Source organism: Hemitrygon akajei, chromosome 4, assembly GCF_048418815.1.
Source record: "Hemitrygon akajei chromosome 4, sHemAka1.3, whole genome shotgun sequence".
NCBI classification, from domain to species: Eukaryota; Metazoa; Chordata; class Chondrichthyes; order Myliobatiformes; family Dasyatidae; genus Hemitrygon; species Hemitrygon akajei.
The window spans coordinates 6,071,819-6,093,179 of record NC_133127.1 but is presented as its reverse complement, the minus strand read 5'-3'; the positions used below and the strand labels follow the sequence as shown (position 1 = coordinate 6,093,179).

Below are 21,361 nucleotides of genomic sequence, written 5' to 3'. Positions count from 1 at the left end.
AGTTCTGGATCCACAAAGCAATGTCCCCTTGAATCCCATGCCTCCTTACTTTCTCAATAAGCCTTGTATGGGGTATCTTATCAAATGCCTTGCTGAAATCCATATACACTACATCTACTGCTCTTCCTTCATCAATGTGTTTGAGTCACATCCTCAAAACAGGGCAGATGTGGAGAGGATATTTCCTACGGTGGGTGTATCCTGAACTAAAGGGCACAGCCTCAAAATTGAAGGGGGGCCCTGTTAGAACAGAGGTAAGGAGGATTTTTTTTAGCCAGAGAGTAGTGAATCTGTCGAAAGCTCTGTCACAGACTGCAGTGGAATCCAAGTCTGTGGGTATATTTAAGGTGGAAGTTGATAGTTTCCTGATTGGACAGGGCATCAAAGGGTATGGCCAGAGGGCCGGTGTATGGGTTTGAGTGAGATCTGCTACAGCCGTATGGATTGTCGGCAAAAACTTGATGGACCGAATGGCCTAATTCTGCTCCTATGTCTTATGTCTGATCTTTTGGTCATGCACCTTGCGTGCAAATACCTTTCTTTCTGTCCTATCTATCACCACCTCAGCCTCCCGAATGATCTGTTCATCCAGTTCCAGCTGCAACTCCTCAATGCCGTGTCAGAAGCTGCAGATGGATGCACTTGTCGCAGTTGTAGTCATCAGGATCACTGGAGATCTCTCTGCCTTCCCACAAACCACTCGGAGAATTCAACTATCCTGCCTATCATCTGTGCTGTTTCTAACTGAGCAAATATAACGAAGGAAGAACAGTGAACAGTTGGGGGAGCAAAAGGATCTACCTGCAGTTTTTTTGCCTTCTCTCCCTGAAGCCTTGAAGATCTAAAACCTCAAAATCTCCACTCTGTCTCTGACTAATCCAATGATGGCCACTCTGCTTGTCCCTACCTTACTTTAATTTGTTCTTGACAGTCAATCCCGAATGCTGATTTGCTGCTACTCAAATCTCCAAATTGTCTCAAGTCACTGCACTTTCCACACAATCCTCGAACCTGAGTGAACTTTGTCTCCTCAGTCTCCCGAACTCCGAGTGGCCGCTGCTCAAAGCTCATTATTTATTATTATATAGTTTTATTTCTCTTTTTGTATTGGCGCAATCTCTTGTCTTTTACACATTGGTTGTTTGGTTTTGTTTTTTGTGCTGTTTTTCACTGATCCTACAGTATTTAGATAGATAGATAGATAGATAGATAGATAGATAGATAGATAGATAGGTACTTTATTCATCCCCATGGGGAAATTCAACTTTTTTTCCAATGTCCCATACACTTGTTGTAGCAAAACTAATTACATACAATACTTAACTCAGTAAAAAATATGATATGCATCTAAATCACTACCTCAAAAAGCATTAATAATAGCTTTTAAAAAGTTCTTAAGTCCTGGCGGTTGAATTGTAAAGCCTAATGGCATTGGGGAGTATTGACCTCTTCATCCTGTCTGAGGAGCATTGCATCGATAGTAACCTGTCGCTGAAACTGTGAATGCCCACAAGATATGCACTTTGAACTTTCCCATGTGAGAGGGGATTGACCCCAGGACACTCCTGAAGTACCAGACCACCTGTCCCTCCTGGTGCTCACCCATCTCCCCTCTCTGTCTCTGCACTGTGACCACCTCACTAAACGTCTCCCACATTTCCCCATCCGGCATATCACACAGAGAGTCCAACCACAGCTCCACCTCAAGTCAAGTCAAGTCACTTTTATTGTCATTTCAACCATAACTGCTGGTACAGTACATAGTAAAAATGAGACATTTTTTCAGGACAATGGTGTTACATGACACATTACAAAAACTAGACTGAACTACGTAAAAAACAACACAGAAAAAATCTACACTAGACTACAGACCTACCCAGGACTGCATAAAGTGCACAAAACAGTGCAAGCATTACAATAAATAATAAACAGGACAATAGGGCAGTAAGCTGTCAGTCCAGGCTCTGGGTATTGAAGAGTCTGATAGCTTGGGAGAAGAAAATGTTACATAGTCTGGTTGTGAGAGCCCAAATGCTTCGGTGCCTTTTCCCAGATGGCAGGAGAGAGAAGAGTTTGTATGAGGGGTGTGTGGGGTCCTTCATAATGCTGTTTGCTTTGCGGATGCAGTGTGTAGTGTAAATGTCCATAATGGCGGAAAGAAAGACCCCAATGATCTTCTCAGCTGACCTCACTATCCGCTGCAGGGTCTTGCGATCCGAGACGGTGCAATTTCCGAACCAGGCAGTGATGCAGCTGCTCAGGATGCTCTCAATACAACTCCTGTAGAATGTGATGAGAATGGGGGGAGGGAGATGGACTTTCCTCAGCCTTCGCAGAAAGTAGAGATGCTGCTGGGCTTTCTTTGCTATGGAGCTGGTGTTGAGGGACCAGGTAAATTTGGTGCTCTTAATGATCTCTACCAAGGAGCCGTCGATGTTCAGCGGGGAGTGGTCACTCCGTGACCTCCTGAAGTCAACAACCATCTCTTTTGTTTTGTTCACATTCAGAGACAGGTTGTTGGTTCTGCACCAGTCTGTTAGCCGCTGCACCTCCTCTCTGTAAGCTGACTCGTCATTCTTGCTGATGAGACCCACCACGGTCGTGTCATCGGCGAACTTGATGATGTGGTTCGAGCTGTCTGTTGCAGCACAGTCGTGGGTCAGCAGAGTGAACAGCAGTGGACTGAGCACACAGCCCTGGGGGGGCCCCGTGCTCAGTGTGATGGTGTTGGAGGTGCTGCCTCTGATCCGGACTGACTGAGATCTCCCAGTCAGGAAGTCTAGGATCCAGTTGCAGAGGGAGGTGTTCAGGCCCAGTAGGTTCAGCTTTCCAATCAGTTTCTGAGGGATGATTGGGTTGAGTGCTGAACTGAAGTCTATGAACAGCATCCGAACGTACATGTCTTTTTTGTCCAGGTGGGTTAGGGCCAGGTGGAGGGTGGTGGCAATGGCGTCATCTGTTGAGCGGTTGGGACAGTACGCAAACTGCAGGGGGGTCCAGTGAGGGGGGCAGCAGGGTCTTGATATGCCTCATGACGAGCCTCTCGAAACACTTCATGATGATGGATGTGAGTGCAACGGGACGGTAGTCATTTAGGAAGGACACTGAAGACTTCTTCGGCACGGGGACGATGGTGGTGGCCTTGAAGCACGTTGGAATGGTGGCGCTGCTCAGGGAGATGTTGAAGATGTCAGTGAGAACATCTGCTAGCTGGTCTGCACATCCTCTGAGCACTCTACCAGGGATGTTGTCTGGTCCAGCAGCCTTCCGTGGGTTAACCCTGCACAGGGTTCTTCTCACATCGACCACGGTGAGACACAGAACCTGGTCATTTGTAGGAGGGGTGGACTTCCTCACCACCACGTCATTTTCTGCCTCAAACCGGGTGTAGAAGTTATTCAGCGCAACTGGGAGGGAGGCATCACCTGCACCTGCTCTCATCATTCGAGTCTCTCTCTCTTTCTCTCTCGTCTCTCATCACACCATCTCACCAATCACACTCTGTCCAAAATAACACATGGAAGGAGGGTGAACTGAGTTCCAGAGACAACAGTGAATCGTCTAAACCAAACTGTAAAACAGCAAAAGGCAGAGTGAGCGATGAACCAGTGACCCGGCCAGTGACTGACTGATTCAGACTCTCAGTGTGATCTCTGCTGATACCGTACCCTGTTTACAGAGAGATTCAGAGCTTCGCTTTCAACCCCATCCAGACCACATCCTTGGCTTTTCAGAGAATCCATGTGACTGTTTGTAAACAGTTAAGCAGATCTTCAGCCCAACATATTCGTACTGACTGGTAACTACCTGTCCGTACTGATCCCAAACAACAGCACAAATCCTTGCGATGTCTGACTCCCCACCCACCTCTCTCTCTCCCCTCCCCATCCACTCACCTCACTGCCCACCCTCCACCCACTCACCTCACTCTCCCACTCCCCACACACCCACCCAACTCTCTTTCTCTTCACTCCCTACCACACTCCCGAACTCTTTCCCTACCCTCCATCCACCCACCTCTCTCCCCACTCCTCACCCACTCACCTCTTTCCCCTCTCTCCACCCACTCAACTCACTCTCCCCACTCACTATACTCCACCCTCCAACCTCTCTTCCCTCACTCCACCCATTCACCTCACTCTCCCCATCCCCATCTCTCTCTTCCCACTCTACACCCACCCAGCTCTCTCTCACCACCCTGGACGAACTCTGCCTCCCCCATCCACCCGGTGGACATTTCTCTCCCCACCCTCTCTACTACCCCCCAACTCACCCCTCCCTCTCGACCAGCCTCTGCCTCACTCCCATTACACACCCCACCCCAGCCCTCTCTGACCATCTCTTTCTTCCTCACTCCTTATCCCCGTCCCCCCACGTCTGTTCCCTGATTCAATCCTCTCCATCTCCAGCACTGACTGAGAGTCACTGACTTGAATCACCATCTTTGTTTCTCTCTCTGCAGATGCTGCCCGACCTGGTGAGTCTGAGCAGCCATTTCCAATTTTACCTCAGATTCCCAGTGTCTGCAGTTTCCTGTCGATGCTGCTGTTAGCCGAAGGTTCGTGGTGTGGGACACACAGGTTGAAGTGATCCCAACGGAGAATTGAAGTTAACTTTATACAGTGTGGAGCTCAAAGTTCGAAATAAATTTATTATCGAAGGAAATTACGTGATCGTTTACAGCCCTGAGATTTGTTTTATTATGGGCAATCACAGTAAATACAAGGAACACAATAAAATCAAGGAAAGACTGCACCCAACAGGGCAGAGAGCAACCAACACAATAAAAAACAACAAACTGTGCCAATACAAATAGAGAGAATAATAGTAATAACTACATAAATAAGCAATAAATATTGAGAACATGAGGTGCATAATTCTTGAAAGTGAGTACTTAGGTGATGATTCAAGTGAAGTTGAAGGAAACTTATCCCCACTGGTTCAAGAGCCAGTTTGTTGTGGGGAAATAACTGTTCCTGAACCTAGTGGTGAGTCCTCAGACTCCTTTATCTACTTAAGGTCACAGAGTCATGGTAAAATACAACAAAGAAACAGGCCCTTTGGCTAACTAGTCCGCAACAAATCATTTAAACTGTCTACCACCATCGACCTGCTCTGGGGCCACACCTCCATAACCCTACCACCGATTTACTTCAAACTTCCCTTAAACATTAAAATCCAGCTCACATCCACCACTTGTTCTAGCAGCTCATTCCACACTCTCAAGAACTTCTGAGTGAAGAAGTTTCCCCTCATGTTCTCTTTAAACTTTTCATCTTTCACCTTTAACCTATGACCTCTAGTTATAGTCCCACCCAACCTCAGCGGAAAAAGCCTGGTTACATTTACCCCATCTACATCCCTCATAATTTTGTATACCTCTATCAAATCTCCTCTCAATCTTCTATGTTCCAAAGAAAATACTACCCCTTTCAATCTTTTCTTGTAATTCAGGTCCTCCATACCCGGCAACATCCTTGTAAATTTCAACCTTATTCACATCTTTCCTGTAGGTACGTGACCAGAACTGCACACAATGCTCCAAATTAAGTCTCACCGACATCTTATACAACTTCACATATATCCTATCTTCTGTATTCAGTACTGATTTATGAAGGCCAATGTGCCCAAAGCTTTCTTTACAACCCTATCAACCTGTGACATCACATTCAATGAATTTTGGCCCTGTATTCCCGGGTCCCTTTGTTCTACCACACTCCTCAGTGCCCTACCGCTCACTGTGTAGGACCTCCCCTGCTTGGTAATACTGAAGAGCAACACCCTGCACTTATCTACATTAAATTCCATCCTATTAATGTCCCACTGTAACCTCTGACAACCCTCCAGACTATCCATAACACCCCCAACCTTTGAATCATCAGAAAACATACTAACCAACCCTTCTACTTCTTCATCCAGCATTTTTAAAAATCATATAAAGGATGGGTCCTTGTGGAAGAAAATACCCAGAGCTGACACTGTATTGAGCAAGGAAGGGTTAATGATCTTCAAATGTAAAATCAAAGTCTACTGTGATTAATGTACTCTGTGCTGTTGACAACGTGCCTTTCAGTCAGGCTGATTAAAATAACTATGTTTGTTCTAAGAATTATCACATGTCTGATATACTCTTTTGAGAAATTAACACTGAAGTAAATGTGTAACTGCTGAAGGACATATCCTGCAACTTTGCTACTCAGCAGAACGGCCATTGAAGTTCCTCCTTCTGATTTATGTGTTTTTCTCTGGTGTGTTTGGGATATAAATAAGAGCGTGACCAGAGTCTCGGAACTCCGCTTTTAGGGGATGAGCTCTCCGTGATATCACGCTACAATGAAGGCACTCTGAAGCGATCTCCCTCCGTGTCCGAGTGTTAGTTCTTTTTCTGCAACAACAAATGGCGATGAGGATGGGATCCTCATAAGACGCTCCACTCCCTTTCAAGTTGGGAAGGACTGACGATAGAACCATAGAACACTACATACAGCACAGTCCAGGCCCTTCAGCCCTCCATGTGTTGTGCCGACCCATATAATCCTCAAAAAAAGTACTAAACCCACACTAACCCATAACCCTCCATTTTTCTTTCATCCATGTGCCTGTTCAAGAGGCTCTTAAATACCCCTAATGTTTTAGCCTCCACCACCATCCCTGGCAAGTTATTCCAGGCACTCACAACCCTCTGTGTAAAAAAACTTACCCCTGATGTCTCCCCTAAACTTCCCTCCCTTATTTTGGACATATGCCCTCTAGTATTTGCTATTGGTGCCCTGGGAAACAGGTACTGACTATCCACCCTAACTATGCTTCTCATAGTCTAGTAGACCTCTATCAAGTCCCCTCTCATTCTTCTATGCTCCAAAGAGAAAAGTCCCAGCTCTGCTAACCTTGCTTCATATGACTTGTTCTCCAAACCAGGCAACATCCTGGTAACTCTCCTCTGCACCCTCTCCATAGCTTCCACATCCTTCCTATAATGAGGTGACCAGAATTGAACACAATACTCTAAGTGCGGTCTCACCAGAGATTTGTAGAGTTGTAACATGACCTCTCTACTCTTGAACTCAATCCCGCTGTTAATGAAGCCTAGCATCCCATAGGCCTTCTTAACTACCCTATCAACCTGTGCAGCGACCTTGAGGGATGTATGGATTTGAACCCCAAGGTCCTTTCGTTCATTCACACTCTTAAGTAACTGACCATTAATCCTCTACTCAGTCTTCTGGTTTGTCCTTCCAAAATGCATCACCTCACACTTGTCCATCTGCCATTTTTCTGCCCAACTCTTCAGCCTGTCTATGTCCTCTTGTAACCTTCGACAACCTACAGCTCCATCCACAACTCCTCCAATCTTCATGTCATCTGCAAACTTACTCACCCATCCTTCCACCTCTACATCCAGGTCATTTATAAAAATCACAAATAGCAGGGGTCCCAGGATAGATCCCTGTGGCACTCCAGTAGTCACCGACCTCCAGGCAGAATACTTTCCTTCCACAACTACCCTCTGCTTTCTTCCTTTAATCCAATTTTTTTATCCAAACAGCCAAGGTTCCACTTATCCCATGCCTCATGACTTTCTGGATGAGTCTCTCATGAGGGACCTTGTCAAATGCTTTGCTAAAGTCCATGTAGACCACATCCACTGCCCTACCCTCATCAATTTATTTTGTTACCTCTACAAAAAACTCTCTCAGGCTCGTGAGGCACAATCTTCCCTTCACAAAGCCAAGTTGACTATCCACGAGTAGACTGTACTTCTCCAAATGCCCATAGATCCTATCCTTAAGAATCCTTTCCAGTAGTTTTGCATACCACTGACGTAAGACTCACCGGTCTATAGTTCCCAGGTTTCTCCCTATTACCTTTTTTAAACAAGCGAACTACATTTGCCATTCTCCAGTCCTTCGGCACTTCCCCTGAAGCCAAAGAGGATTCAAAGCTCATAGCTAATGCTCCTGCGATCTCTTCTCTCAATTCCCACAACAACCTGAGGTGTATCATATCCGGCCCTGGGGATTTATCAATCTTATTGTTTTTAAGAAGATCCAGCACTTCTTCTTGCTTAATCTCCACTTTGTCCAGCACACAGGCCCACTCTACTTCCATCTCATCCTGATCAAGATCCTTATCACTTGTGAATACTGAAGCAAAGTATTCATTTAGGAACTCCCCAACCTCCTCCACTTCCAGGCACATGTTGCCTTCTTTATCCTTTAGCGGTCCCACCTTCGTTCTCGTCATCCTCCTATTCTTCACATATGCATAGAACGCCTTGGGGTTCTCCTTAATCCTACATGCCAAGGCCTTCTCATGCTCCCTTCGAGCTCTCCTAAGTCCTTTCTTTAGCTCCTTCCTGGCTACCCTGTATTTTCATAAGCCCCTCCTACTTCCTGCTTCTTATATCTAACATTTTTCCTCTTGACAAGTTGCCTCACATGTTTCGTCAGCCACTGCTCCCTTTTCCTACCATTTTTTCCCTGCCTCAGTGGGACAAACCCACGAGGTGGATGGCTTAGCAGAATCCCAAAAAGAACCCGAGCGGAAAAAGGGGACTTTCCAAGTTAGGAAAGGCACCGGCATCCTAGCTGAAAGAGGGACGGCCGTAGTTTTTCTGACACCCTAGCTTAAAGGGTGGGGGTCCCTAGTTCAGTCCCTTCCTACCTACATCCATGACAACTCACATGCTCCTGATCTATGCAAGGATTTGAGTTCCCTAGGGACTTGGAGTACTGTGTTCAGTTCTGGTTGCCTCACTACAGGAAGGATGTGGATACCATAGAGAGAGTGCAGAGGAGATTTACAAGGAAGTTGCCTGAATTGGAGAGTGTGCCTTATCAGAATAGGTTAAATGAACTTGGCTTTTTCTCCTTGGAGCGACGGAGGATGAGAGGTGACCTGATAGAGGTGTATAAGATGATGAGAGGCATTGATCTTGTGGATAGACAGAGGCTTTTTTTCCCAGAGCTGAAATGGCTAACACGAGGGGTATAGTTTTAAGGTGCTTGGAAGTGGGTACAAGGGGGTTGTCAGAGGTAAGGTTTTCACACAGAGTGGTGGTTGTGTGGAATGCACTGCCAGTGATGGCAGTAGAGGTGGATACAACAGGGTCTTTTAAGAGATTCTTGGATAGTACATGGAGCTTAGAAAAATAAAGGGCTGAACTTTAGAGTAATTATAGGCAGCTTCTAGAATAGGTTACATGGTTGGCAGAACATTGAAGGTCCAAGGGCCTGTAACGTGCTGTAGATTTCAATGTTCTATGTTCTATCACCACCTAGCTTCTGGTATCATTCCCACCCTCTCCTTTCCACATCTGCCTATCACCTCCCTTCCACCTGTCACCAACTAACTTCTGGCACCATTCCCACTATCTCCTTCCCATATCAGCCAATCACCTCCCTCCCTGCTTTGAGAGGTTGGTCGAGGATTACATCTGCAGCATGCTCCCACCCAAACTGGACCACCTACAATTCACCTACAGACACAACTGATTGACAGTTGATGCAATAGCCACTGCTCTACAAACTGTCATTACACATCCGGAGAAGAAGGATGCTTATGTGAGAATGCTGTTCGGCATTCAATACCACAATTCCTTCCAGGCTCGACAAGAAGCTCAGACACCTCGGCCTTCACCCTGCCTTGTGCAGCTGGATCCTGGACTTCCTGTCAGATTGCCGGCAGGTGGTAAGAGTGGGCTCCCTCACCTCCACCCCTCTGACTCTCAATACAGGAGCCTCTCAGGGCTGTGTACTTAGTCCTCTCTTTTACTCCCTGTATACCCATGACTGTGTCACCACCCACAGCTCCATTCTGCTAATTAAATTTGCTGATGATACTATATTAATTGACCTAATCTCAAACAATAATGAGGTGGCCTACAGGGAAGAAGTCATCTCTCTGACACAGTGGTGTCAAGAAAACAATCTCTCCCTCAATGTCACAAAAACAAAGGAGCTGGTTGTGTATTACAGGGAGAATGGAGATGGGCTAACCCCTATTGACAAGTGATCTAGGGTTGAGAGGATAAACAGCTTTAAGTTCCTCGACATCCACATCACTGAGGACCTCACGTGGTCTGTGCAAACCAGCTGTGTGATGAAAAAGGCACAAATGGTGAAAGAAGTTTGGTATGGGCCCCAAAATCCCAAGAACTTCCTATGGGGGCACAATTGAGAGCATCCTGACTGGCTGCATCACTGCCTGGTATGGGAACAGTACCTCTCTTAATTATAGGATTCTGCAGAGAGTGGTGTGGAGAATCCAGTGCATCTGCAGATATGAACTTCCCACTATTTAGAACAAAAAAGGACCAAAGGATCACTGGGGACACGAGTCACTCCAACCCAAACTGTTCCAGATGCTACCATTTGGGAAATGGTATGACAGCACCAACAGGCTCCTGGACAGCTTCTTCCACCAGGCCATCAGACTGATGAACTCACACTGATTTGAGTGTACACTATGTTACATTGACTGTTCTATTTATGATAAATTATTATGAATTATATGATTGCACATTGCAGTTAGACAGAGATGTAACGTAAAGATTTTTACTCCTCATGTCTGTGAAGGATGTAAGAAATAAAGTTAATTCAATTCAGTTCAATTCCACCTATCACCTCCTTGCTTCTGGCACCATTCCCACTCTCTCCTTCTCACATCTGCCTATCACCCCCCTTTCACCTTGATCTACCCATCAGCTGTCAGCCCCCCTGCCCTCCACCTTTTATATTGGATATCTCCCCTCTATCTTTCAGTCTAGATGAAGGATCTGACTTAAATCTTTGAGTCCATTTCCCTCCCTAGATGCTGTCCAAACTGCTGAGCTCTCTGGGAAGTGAGGGACGAGATTTCTGTGTCTTTGGCAATGATGTTTGTGTCCTCACTGGACACAGGAGAAGTACCAGATGACTGGAGAGTGGAAAATGTCAATCCTTTGGTCAAGAAAGGGAGTAGGGCTAACCATGGGGATTATAGACTAGTGTTGGCAAATTATTGGAGAGGATTCTTAGAGATAGTATTTATGACTATTTGGAGAAATATAGTCTGGATTAACTACAGTCAGGATGGCTTTGTGAGGGGCAAATCATGCCTCACAACCCTGATTGAACTCTTTAAGGATGTGACAAAACACATTGATGAAGACAAAGCAGTGGATATGGTATAAATGAATTTTAGTCAGGCATTTGACAAGGTTTCCCATGTTAGGCTCATTCAGAATGTCTGGGGCATGGGATCCAGGGAAACTGGGCTGTCTGGATACAAGACTGGCTTGTCCGAAGAAGTTAGAGGGTGGTTGTAGATGGAGAGTATTCTGCCTGGAGGTTGGTAACTGGTAGTGTTCCACAGGGATCTGTTCTGGGACCCCCGCTCTTTGTGATGGTTAGAAATGACCTGAAAGAGGGAATGGAAGGGTAGATTAGTAGGTTTGCAGATCACACGAAGGTTGATGGGGTTGTGGACAGTGTAGAGTGTTGCTGTTCTGTAGGTTGCAATGGGACATCTCCTCCTCGCTGACAATCAACACTGGAGCACTTCAAGGGTGTGTGCTTAGCCCACTGCTCTACTCTCTATATACACATGACTGTGTGGCTAGGCACAGCTCAAATACCATCTATAAATTTGCTGATGATACACCATGGGTAGCAGAATCTCAGATGGTCATGAGAAGGCGTACAGGAGTGAGATATGCCAACTAGTGGAATGGCGTCACAGCAAGAACCTTGCACTCAACGTCAGTAAGACAAAAGAGCTGATTATGGACTTCAGGGAGGGTAAGACGAAGGAATACAGACCATTTTTCATAGAGGGATCAGAGGTGGAGAGAGTGAGCACTTTCAACTTCCTGGGTATCAAGATCTCTGAGGATCTAACCTGGTCCCAACATATTGATGCAGTTATAAAGAAGGAAAGATAGTGACTATAGTTCATTAGGAGTTTGAAGAGATTTGGTATATCAACAAATACACTCAAAAACTTCTATAGATGTACCTTGGAGAGCATTCTGACAGGCTGCATCACTGTCTGGTATGGACGGACCGAAAGAAGCTACAGAGGGTTGTAAATTTAGTCAGCTCCATCTTGGGTACTAGTCTACAAAGTATCCAGGACATCTTCAAGGAGTGGTGTCTCAGAAAGGCAGCATCCATTATTAAGGAGGACATTGACTAAATGGACATTGAACCTTTAGACACTACACCACTTTTTAAATATATATGATTTCTGTTTTTGCATGTTTTTTAATCTATTCAATATACATTTGCTGTAATTGATTTACTTATTTATTTATTATCATTTTATTTTATTTCTGTATTATGTATTGCATTGAACTGCTGCTGCTAAGTTAACAAATTTCACGACAGATGCCGGTGTTAATAAACCTGATTCTGATTCTGATTTTGGATGCCACAGGCCATCGTTGTCTGCCTCTGATTTCAGCCTGAAGTACCGGCCGGGAAGCAGGAACATTGATGCTGATGCTTTGTCCTGACATGCTCCTGAGGGGCTGGACAGGGACGGAGAGAGGGAGAGCGTTCCTGCCCCATGTGCCAGTTTGCCATCACGATGAAGGCAGAGGCAAGGCAAGGGCAGGATCAAGTGGTGGAACAACTGGGGCTTTTGATGGTCCCATTCAATTGGCGTCATTCAATGTCTGTAGTGAGATGCTGAAGATGTTCTATAGGTCAGTTGTGGAGAGCGCCCTCTTCTTTGTGGTGGCGTGTTGGGGAGGAAGCATTAAGAAGAGGAACGCCTCACGTCTTAATAAGCTGGTAAGGAAGGCGGGCTCTGTCGTGGGCAAAGTACTGGAGAGTTTAACATCGGTAGCTGAGCGAAGGGCGCTGAGTAGGCTACGGTCAATTATGGATAACTCTGAACATCCTCTACATAGCACCATCCAGAGACAGAGAAGCAGTTTCAGCGACAGGTTACTATCGATGCAATGCTCCTCAGACAGGATGAAGAGGTCAATACTCCCCAATGCCATTAGGCTTTACAATTCTACTGCCAGGACTTAAGAACTTTTTAAAAGCTATTATTAATGCTTTTTGAGATGGTGATTTAGATGCATATCATATTTTTTTTACTGAGTTAAGTATTGTATGTAATTAGTTTTGCTACAACAAGTGTATGGGACATTGGAAAAAAAGTTGAATTTCCCCATGGGGATGAATAAAGTATCTATCTATCTATCTATCTATCTATCTATCATTCCACAAGCTTACTGTAACCTGACTGCTCTGAAGACTGACCAGTTGCTGGAATTGAGTCCTGGGGAAGTGGCAGCTGCTCAGCGAGATGACCCGGGCTGTACCATTTGGTCAGCGGTCAAAAACGGCCCAAGTGGAGATGAACCACGCTGAGGTGCCTCCATCACTGAGAGAATGGCCCAGATTGGAGTTGAGGAACCAGATCCTACAGCGGATCAGGTCGCCCCTGGATTGGCCTCGGCATTCCCAGCTGGTTCTGCCTGAGAAGAATCAGAGGGTGGCGTTGAGGTCACTTCATAATGATTCTGGACATTTGGGGGTGAAAAGACCTATGGATTGCTCAGGGATCAGTTTTACTGGCCCTGAATGAAGCCAGAGGTCAAAGAATACTGCAAGTCGTGCATTCGATGCATACGGCAGAAGACGGTGCCTACGAGGGCAGCTCCCCTGTCCCACTTGCAGAGTGCGGGGCCTCTGGACCTGGTGTGTATGGATTTCCTGTCAATAGAACCCGATGCCAGCAACACGGTGAATGTCTTAGTCATCATGAATTACTACACCAGATACGCGCAGGCTTTCCCTACCAAGGATCAGAGGGAGTCCATGGTGGCTGAAGCATTATGGGAGAAGTATTTCATTTATCATGGCCTCCCCAGGCAGATACATAGTGATCAGGAAGGGATTTTGGGAATACACTCATACATGAGTTACTGAGCAGGCTTGGAGTCGAGAACTCGAGGACAATGCCTTATCACCCGTAGGATGATCCCCAGCCCAAGGGGTTAAATCAGACTTTGCTAGACATGCTCGGAACCTTGGAAATCAGCAAGAAGAACAAGTGGAGTTGACATATTAGACACCTGGTTCACAGTTACAACTGTACGTGAAATGAAGCTACTGGGTACTCGCCATATTATCTGCTGTTTGGGCGTGAGATGAGGTTGCCCATCGACCTTTGGTTTGGTACCGACGAGGAAGACCTACCACTGAAGACTCATCTGGAGTATGTTTCTGATATGAGAAGGGAGCTGAAAAAGACATGAATTAGCTGAGGTCACAGCTGCCAAGCAGAATCAAGGAAACAAGAGGAGGTATGATCAAAAGGTTAGGTTTCTCCCAACTCATACCGGGAGACCGAGTCCTCATAAGGAATTTGGGGCTACCTGGGAAGCATAAGTTGGCTAACCACTGGGCGGCTACACCCTATGTAGCGCAGAGTCAGATGCCAAATGTACCGATTTTCCGGGTGAGACCAGAGGATGGGAATGGGCCTGTCAAGATTCTCTATCAGACCCACCTTCTGCCTCTGGGACAAGAGGTCCGGGTTGACCCAGAGCCCGACCTGGGGCCTACACCTAGTAAGAGGACACTGTGGTGATGCGGAGTGACTGACGGACCAACGGCAGGAGAGATCAGTCCAGCCGCTGCCGCTGAATGGGATACGGATTCGGAGGATGAGGAAATGGGGGTGTGGTACTTGCTGCCTTTTGTGAACTCCCCACTGATTGAGGAAGAAACTCCCAACCCTTCTCATGCTGAGTCAGGTGAAATTGGGGAGACTGTTTGTGGACGGACAGTCCAATCCTCTGGTCTCAGCTGGAAAATGGGTACATTCGGCATCTGACTCTGCGCTACATAGGGTGTAGCCGCCCAGCGGTCAGCCAACTTATGCTTCCCAGGTAGCCCCAAATTTATTTGGAGAAGTGAGTTGGAGGATCAGAACGGGAGTGCAGCGGGAGCCATTTTGATTTTTTCTTACTCTCATCGGAGTTAAGGGAGGCGGGACTGCGCAGGCGTGTGACGTCGGGCAGTGAAGCGGGGAAGATTTTAAAAGGACACAGCCTTAAACAGCGGGCAGTGTAGTGAGCCGGGAGCAGAGTGAAGGCTTAAGGGCTTTGGCTCAATGGGCTTAGGTAGGAAAAGGGAAGAGGTCCTGAAAGGAGAATATAGGGAGTTAGGAAGGCAGTTGAGAAGAAAGACCGCAAAGGTAATAATCTCGGGATTACTGCCTGTGCCACGCGACAGTGAGAGTAGGAATGGAATGAGGTGGAGGATAAATGCGTGACTGAGGGATTGGAGCAGGGGGCAGGGATTCAGATTCTGGATCATTGGGACCTCTTTTGGGGCAGGTGTGGCCTGTACAAAAAGGACGGGTTACACTTGAATCCTAGGGGGACCAATATCCTGGTGGGAAGGTTTAATAGAGCTGTTAGGGAGGGTTTAAACTAATTTGGCAGGGGGATGGGAACCGGAATGATGGAGCGGAGGAGAGGGAAAACAGAAATAGATCTAAGGTAATGAGCAGTAAGGATGTCAGGAAGGACAGGCAGGTAATGGAGCAAACTTGCAGCCATTGGGATGAGGTTCAGTGCAATCAATGTGAAACATACCAAATACTGGACAAGGTGTTATACTTAAATGCACGCAGCATAAGGAATAAAGTGGATGATCTTGTTGTACAGTTACAGATTAGCAGGTATGATATTGTGGCCATCATTGAGACGTGGCTGAAGGATGCATGTCTCTGGGAGCTGAACGTCTAAGGATACACAGTGTATTGGAAGGATAGGCAGGTAGGTAGAGGGGGTGGCGTGGCTTTAATGGTAAGAAATGATGTTAAATCATTAGAAAGAGTTGACATAGGATCAGTAGGTACAGAATCTTTATGGGTTGAGCTAAGAAATTGCAGGGGTAAAAGGATCCTGATGACAGTTATCTACAGGCCTCCTAACAGCTGCAGTGATGTGGACTACAAACTACAACAGGAAATAGAAAAGGCTTGCCAGAAGGGCAGTGTTATGATAATTGTAGGGGATTTTAACATGCGAGTGGATTGGGAAAATCAGGTTGGCACTGGATCTCAAGAGAGAGAATTTGTAGAATGTCTACGAGATGGCTTTTTAGAACAGCTTGTTGTTGAGCCCACTAGGGGATCGGCTGTACTGGATTGGGTATTGTGTAATGAACCAGAGGTGATTAGAGAGATGGAAGTGAAGGAACCCTTAGGAGGCAGTGATCACAACATGATTGAGTTCACTGTGAAATTTGAGAAAGAGAAGCCGAAATCCGATGTGTCGGTGTTTCAGTGGAGTAAAGGAAATTACAGTGGCATGAGAGAGGAACTGGCCAAGGTTGACTGGAAGGGGATACTAGCGGGAAGGACGGCAGAGCAGCAGTGGCTGGAGTTTATGCCAGAAGTGAGGAAGGTGCAAGACAGATATATTCCAAAGAAGAAGAAATTTTCGAATGGAAAAAGGATGCAACCGTGGCTGACAAGAGAAGTCAAAGCCAAAGTAAAAGCAAAGGAGAGGGCATACAAGGAAGCAAAAATTAGTGGGAAGACAGAGGATTGGGAAGTTTTTAAAAGCTTACAAAAGGAAACTAAGAAGGTCATTAAGAGGGAAAAGATGAACTATGAAAGGAAGCTAGCAAAGAATATCAAAGAGGACACTAAAAGCTTTTTCAAGTATATAACGAGTAAAAGACAGGTGAGAGTAGATATAGGACCGATAGAAAATGATGCTGGAGAAATTGTAATGGGAGATAAGGAGATGGCGGAGGAACTGAACGAGTATTTTGCATCAGTCTTCACTGAGGAAGACATCGGCAATATACCGGACATCCAAGGGTGTCAGGGAAGAGAAATATGCGCAGTCACAATTACGACAGAGAAAGTACTCAGGAAGCTGAATAGTCTAAGGGTAGATAAATCTCCTGGACCAGATGGAATGCACCCCAGTGTTCTGAAGGAAGTAGCAATGGAGATTGCGGAGGCATTAGTAATGATCTTTCAAAAGTTAATAGGTTCTGGCCTGGTTCCGGAGGACTGGAAGATTGCAAATGTCACTCTGTTATTTAAGAAGGGGGCAAGGAAGCAAAAAGGAAATTATAGATCTGTTACCCTGACATCGGTGGTTAGGAAGTTGTTGGAGTCAATTGTCAAGGATGAGGTTATGGAGTACCTGGAGGCATATGACAAGATAGGTAGAACTCAGCATGGTTTTCTTAAAGGAAAACCCTGCCTGACAAACCTAGCGCAATTTTTTGAGGAAATTACAAGTAGGCTAGACAAGGGAGAGGCAGTGGATGTTGTGTATTTGGATTTTCAGAAGGCCTTTGACAAGGTGCCGCACATGAGGCTGCTAAACAAGATCCCATGGAATTACGGGAATGTTACATACGTGGATAGAGTGTTGGTTGATTGGCAGGAAACAGAGTGGGAATAAAGGGATCCCATTCTGGTTGGCTGCCGGTTATCAGTGGTGTTCCACAGGGGTCCGTGTTGGGGCCACTTCTTTTTACCTTGTATATCAACGATTTGGATTATGGAATAGATGGCTTTGTGGCTAAGTTTGCTGAAGATACAAAGATAGGTGGAGGAGCCGGTAGTGCTGAGGAAACAGAGAGTCTGCAGAGAGACTTGGATAGATTGGGGGAATGGGCAAAGAAGTGGCAAATGAATTACAATGTCGGAAAGTGTACGGTCATGCACTTTGGTAGAAGAAATAAACAGGCAGACTATTATTTAAATGGGGAGATAATTGAAAGTTCTGAGATGCAACGGGACTTGGGAGTCCTCGTGCAGGATACCCTTAAGGTTAACCTCCAGGTTGAGTTGGTGGTGAAGAAGGCGAATGCAATGTTGGCATTCATTTCTAGAGGAATAGAGTATAGGAGCAGGGATGTGATGTTGAGGCTCTATAAGGCACTGGTAAGACCTCACTTGGAATACTGTGTGCAGTTTTGGGCTCCTTATTTAAGAAAGGATGTGCTGACATTGGAGAGGGTTCAGAGAAGATTCACTAGAATGATTCTGGGAATGAGAGGGTTAACATATGAGGAACATTTGACCGCTCTTGGACTGTACTCCTTGGAGTTTAGAAGAATGAGGGGGGACCTCATAGAAACATTTCGAATGTTGAAAGGCATGGACAGAGTGGATGTGGCAAAGTTGTTTCCCATGGTGGGGGAGTCTAGTACGAGAGGACATGACTTGAGGATTGCAGGGCGCCTATTCAGAACAGAGATGCGAAAAAAATTTTTAGCCAGAGGGTGGTGAATCTGTGGAATTTGTTGCCACGGGTGGCAATGGAGGCCAAGTCATTGGGTGTATTTAAGGCAGAGATTGATAGGTATCTGAGTAGTCAGGACATCAAAGGTTATGGTGAGAAGGCGGGGGAATGGGACTAAAGGGGAGCTTTAGTCGTGATGAAATGGTGGAGCAGACTCGATGGGCCGAATGGCCGACTTCTGCTCCTTTGTCTTATGGTCTTATGGACAGACTGGGGTTCAGTGGGACCATGAAAGGGATGAAGTGGGGCTCAACCGAGTGGCAGAGGGGTCTGAGTTGCAGGAGGCACGAGTGATGGACTGGGAGAGGCCTCGCCGTGTAGACGAGAAGTATCCCAAGGAGTGTTTGAACCTGAAAAAGTAGATATCCAGGTAAGGAGATCTCAGAGAATCAGGAGACCCCCAGACAGGCTGGCCTACGTAGCACCGGGAGAACAGAGTGTGGCACCTATCACCTTGGGGAGCTACGTCACTGCCAGTTACACCTCGGTTGGACTTTGTGCTTTGTATGAAGGGGTGACAAATTATCTCAATATCATGGCAACATGACTAATTTTGGTGGGGGAAAGTGTAATACCCTGGGAAAGGCTTCACTGCTAATGTAATGGTATTTCTGTAGAAGCGGTGTTCGGGTTACTGTTAGAGATAACGAGTGCTTTGGAATGTGAGCTGTCCAATGAAGGGAGTGTGTTTTCGTGTTGTGTGCCTGACACCAGGGTGAGCTGGGTCTTTTGCTTGGCAGGGGATGAAGGGACAAGACGCCGGAGAGAAGAGGTTGTAGGACTCGACTCGGAGCAGGGCCATGATCCGATGAAGCCCGGGGAGATTGAAGGAGGATCGGTGAAGGGGAAACCGTGAGTTCCAACTTGTGCACATTTGACTGTTTCATTAAAATGGGCCCTTTTCTCTTTTTGCTTTTTCTTTACTAATCCCTAGGTCAAATTAAGAATTATAAAGCTAAATTGTTTAATTGTTCACGGTGCACTGTCTGTTACTTTGCAGTACTTATTTGTAAAGGGTAACGAATCACACAGCACCCACACAAACAGGGGATTTCAGGGTGGGCACACACCTCAATCTCACACGTTTGATGGGGCCGGAGATTGTCTTCCCCAGACTGATGCAGTCGACAGAACCAAAGCACTTTACTGAAAACTACTGAAATGAAATACCTCACAGCATAGCGTTAGAAATCTTAACCAGGACATTACACAAGCATTCCTTTGCCAGAAAACAATTTATCCCAATTCACACCTACCAGATTGTTTGTGATGCAATTGAAATTGTCCTTTCTCCAATTTCGAATCTCAGCCCGGGACCATAGAGCCTGACTCCAGCAATGCTGCAAACGTCTTGGTCATCACTGATCGCAACACCAGATATGGTCAAGCCTTCCCCACAAAGGATCAGAGAGCATCCACAGGTGTTAAAGTGTTATGGGAGAAGTATCTTGTTCATTATGGCCTCCCAAGAAGGATACACAGTGATCAGGGAAGAGATTTTGAGAATCGGTTCATACATGAATTACTGGGCGTGCTTGGAGTAGAGAAATCGAGGCCCATGCCCTATCACCCCCAGGGTGATCCCAGCCTGAGTGGTTTAACCAGACGTTGCTGGACGTGCTTGGAACCTTGGATGCCAACAACGACAACACGTGGTTTCAGCACATTGGACATTTAGTACACTGTTGCAACTGTACACAGAATGAAGCTACTGGATACTCGCCACCCTATTTCATGTTTGGGCGTGAAGTGAGATTACCTGTAGTTCTGTTTTGGAGCCAGGGTGATGACTTGCTGCAGAAGACACATCACAAGTATGTGTTTGACATGAGGAAAGAATTACAAAAAACTTATGAGCTAGCAGCGGTTCTGCTACCCAGAGAAACCAAGGAAACAAGAGGAGATCTGATCAAAAAATTAGGTTCTCTCAACTGATGCCTAGAGAGAGTCTTGATAAGAAATTTTGAGCTACCAGGAAAGCATAAGCTGGTCGACCGCTGGGACCAGTCCTACTCTTAGACCATAAGATCAAAAGACATAGAAGTGGAATTAGGCCATTTGGCCCATCACATCTATTCTGCCATTTCATCATGGCTGATCCAATTTTCCTCTCATCCCCAGTCTTCTGCCTTCTCCTTGAATCCTTTCAAGCCCTGACCAATCAAGAATCTATCAACCTCTGTATAAAATATACAGAAAGACGTGGTCTCCACAGATGCCTGTGGCAACAAATTCAACAGATTCATCATTCTCTGGCTCAAGAAAGTCCTCCTCATCTCCATTTTAAAAGAACGCCCCTCTATTCTGGGGATGTGTCCCCTGGTCTTAGACTCTCCCACCATGAGAGACATCCTCTCGACATCCAGCCTATCAAGCCTTTCATTATTCGATAGGTTTCAATAAGGTCACCCCTCATTCTTCAGAATTCTAGTGAATATAGGACCAGAGCCATCAAACTCTCTTTGTATGACAAACCAGCAATCCCGGACTCATTTTCGTGAAGCTCCTTTGAAGCCTCTCTAGTTTCCGCACATCCTTTCTGAGATAAGGGGCCCTAAACCTTCCAGAGGTCCAATTAGCGTCAGGAGCGGAGCACTTTGAAGAGGTTTCTCGCAGGTCAGTGAAGCTTGTATAAAAGGAGAGCTTCACGGGTGTTCGGATAATCCAGAGATCCAATCAGCATTGGGAGCAGAGCACTGCAATTTAAATAAAAATACAGATGGGTCAAGCAGGGCAGCCATTGTAGGGAGTAGCAGGGAGTAGGCCAGCTGTGAGACCATAAGATATATGAGCAGAAGTAGGCCATTCAGCCCATCGAGTTTGCTCTGCCATTCAATCATGGACTGATCCAATTTTTTCAGTCATCCCCACTTCCCTGCCTTCTCCCCATAATCTCTGGTGCCCTGGCTAATCAAGAACCTATCTATCTCTGCCTTAAATCCACCTAATGACTTGGCCTCCACTGCCACTCATGGTAATAAATTCCACAGATCTATTACCCTCTGACTAAAGTAATTTTGCCACATCTCTGTTCTAAATAGACGTCCTTCAATCCTAAGTCGTAACCCCTGTCCT

General features: G+C 46.0%; 2 protein-coding genes across 3 annotated transcripts in view; both read right to left on the bottom strand.

The window, feature by feature from the left end:
- Positions 1 to 21,361, bottom strand: part of LOC140726087 (up-regulator of cell proliferation-like) — a 620,561-nt gene that overhangs the window by 369,775 nt on the left and 229,425 nt on the right. The gene's annotated exons all lie outside the window — the stretch shown is intronic.
- The window catches only part of LOC140726081 (interferon-induced very large GTPase 1-like), a 92,093-nt gene that overhangs the window by 33,961 nt on the left and 36,771 nt on the right, over positions 1 to 21,361 (bottom strand). The window contains exon 1 of one of the 2 annotated variants that reach the window (XM_073042017.1): positions 4,508 to 4,584. The exons of the other annotated variant lie outside the window; for it this stretch is intronic. The gene's annotated coding sequence lies outside the window, so the exon portion shown is untranslated. Of the gene's footprint in view, positions 1 to 4,507; positions 4,585 to 21,361 lie in introns of those variants that run through there. 2 annotated transcript variants of the gene reach the window in all.